The sequence below is a fragment of the Schistocerca nitens genome, unplaced genomic scaffold (genome assembly GCF_023898315.1).
Source record: "Schistocerca nitens isolate TAMUIC-IGC-003100 unplaced genomic scaffold, iqSchNite1.1 HiC_scaffold_91, whole genome shotgun sequence".
Classification (NCBI taxonomy): Eukaryota; Metazoa; Arthropoda; class Insecta; order Orthoptera; family Acrididae; genus Schistocerca; species Schistocerca nitens.
In genome coordinates, this window is record NW_026045636.1 from 17,501 (window position 1) to 20,000 (window position 2,500).

Genomic DNA, 2,500 nt, shown 5'->3' on the forward strand with positions numbered 1-2,500 from the left:
CCAAGTTGCGCCTTAACCTAACCCAAGTTGCGCCTTAACCTAACCCAACTTCTGCCTTAACCTAACCCAACTTCTGCCTTAACCTAACCCAACTTCTGCCTTAACCTAACCCAACTTCTGCCTTAACCTAACCCAAGTTGCGCCTTAACCTAACCCAAGTTGCGCCTTAACCTAACCCAAGTTGCGCCTTAACCTAACCCAAGTTGCGCCTTAACCTAACCCAAGTTGCGCCTTAACCTAACCCAAGTTGCGCCTTAACCTAACCCAAGTTGCGCCTTAACCTAACCCAAGTTGCGCCTTAACCTAACCCAAGTTGCGCCTTAACCTAACCCAAGTTGCGCCCTAACCTAACCCACGTTGCGCCCTAACCTAACCCACGTTGCGCCTTAACCTAACCCACGTTGCGCCCTAACCTAACCCACGTTGCGCCCTAACCTAACCTACGTTGCGCCCTAACCTAACCTACGTTGCGCCCTAACCTAACCTACGTTGCGCCCTAACCTAACCTACGTTGCGCCCTAACCTAACCTACGTTGCGCCCTAACCTAACCTACGTTGGGCCCTAACCTAACCTACGTTGGGCCCTAACCTAACCCACGTTGCGCCCTAACCTAACCCACGTTGCGCCCTAACCTAACCCACGTTGCGCCCAAACCTAACCCACGTTGCGCCCTAACCTAACCTACGTTGCGCCCTAACCTAACCTACGTTGCGCCCTAACCTAACCTACGTTGCGCCCTAACCTAACCTACGTTGCGCCCTAACCTAACCTACGTTGCGCCCTAACCTAACCTACGTTGGGCCCTAACCTAACCCACGTTGCGCCCTAACCTAACCCACGTTGCGCCCTAACCTAACCCACGTTGCGCCCAAACCTAACCCACGTTGCGCCCTAACCTAACCCACGTTGCGCCCTAACCTAACCCACGTTGCGCCTTAACCTGCCCTGTAATTGTTAGTTATATGAATCTAGGAATTCGTGTAGCGTTGCCTAATTGCAACCATCTCAACATAGTTCACTTCGCGCACACTGTGGTGTTCTGCGTATTGATTCATTTTACGGTGCGTACCCTCACATCTTGCGAGTGTTGCTTACTTTCCACATGGTCCCGCTATCCACTGTATTGTGTACTGCAATAGGACGTATATCGCCCCCGCCCCCCCCCCCCCTCCCCTCCTGTCACCTCTAGCTCGTCGGTCAGGAGTTCGCGTGTTGAATGCGCTTCGCAGCTGTGCAATGGCATTCGCATACGTACGCTGGCCACCTTCCACGTGTTCTTTCGTGCACACGTCGCAGCGTGTATGTATGCTGATGGAGTGCGTCGTGACACACAACATCCAGGCATGCAAGACTCGTAGAAGTCGCAAATGTAGATGGATGTCTACGTTTGCTGCCCAAGTTACGCAAATGAACTGGAAATCCGTTGTTGCGCGGTTGTTCGCGCTGGAGGTGAATCGTTGATATCGACGATCGGTACAGGTATTAACCGGTTGCTTCAGCGACACCCGTCATACCCACGAACGTGAGTGGGCATGTGGGTATGAAGCGATACGCGGCGGTGGCTGGGTGGGACCGTCCCCGGCCGGTGAGGGGGGGGCGCCCGGCGTGCTGGCCGCGCGCTGCGTGGGCGCACGCGCGGCAGCCGGCTGGTGGGGGCGCCCAGTGGCAGGCGCGCCGGCTGACGGAGGCGGCAGGCGGCGCATCTGCGTGCCGGCGCACCCAGCGCGCGGCGCCGTGCGGCCAAAGTGGGTCCTCCCGGGCCCGGTGCGAAGCGCGGTGGACATCTGCAGTGTGCTGGTCCGATTGAGGACTGTGTGCGTTGAGGATGCGCCGCCGCCCGGCACTCGGCGCCGCGACGCCGTCTGCTGCTCGGTCGCCCCCGCGGTTCTCGCAGGTGGTTTGTATCGCAGCTGTGCGGATGTGTTGGCGCGTGCGCTGTGCTGGGAGAGTTCGCTTTGGCACCCAAGTGGGGCTCTGCCCCTCTGTGGCGCTGGCGTTGGAGCTGCCCGGTCACTGTTTGTGGCCGCGTGTTGTCTCCCGCCGGCAACACCACGACAGCACGCTCCCGGGCCTCTGTCGGCAGCGGCAAGCTCAGTTGGGAGCACGGGTGGTCGCACTGAAAGCGTCTACTCGCCTATCTCCGGGCGATTGCGCCTCTCTCGAACCCGACCAAGTACTTAGGACGGCGCTGCGCGCCGCCGGGACCTGAGAGGGTTTCGAGGTGTATCGTGCAGGGGAGCCCAGCCTCCTCCTGTTTGCAGAATAATTGAGCGGACGCTTGCGTGTTCGCGCGGGCCCCCGGGACACACTCCCGGGCGGCCGGCTGCTCAGCTCTAGTTGACGCAGCTCCCTGGTTGATCCTGCCAGTAGTCATATGCTTGTCTCAAAGATTAAGCCATGCATGTCTCAGTACAAGCCGCATTAAGGTGAAACCGCGAATGGCTCATTAAATCAGTTATGGTTCCTTAGATCGTACCCACGTTACTTGGATAACTGTGG

General features: G+C 58.3%; 1 non-coding gene across 1 annotated transcript in view; it reads left to right on the forward strand.

Annotated features, from left to right (window-relative positions):
• Positions 1-2,348: 2,348 nt before the first annotated feature.
• Positions 2,349-2,500, forward strand: part of LOC126217963 (small subunit ribosomal RNA) — a 1,909-nt gene continuing 1,757 nt past the window's right edge. Inside the window, exon 1 of the ribosomal RNA XR_007542434.1 lies at positions 2,349-2,500. This exon is cut by the window's right edge and continues 1,757 nt beyond it. This is a non-coding gene — a ribosomal RNA (small subunit ribosomal RNA).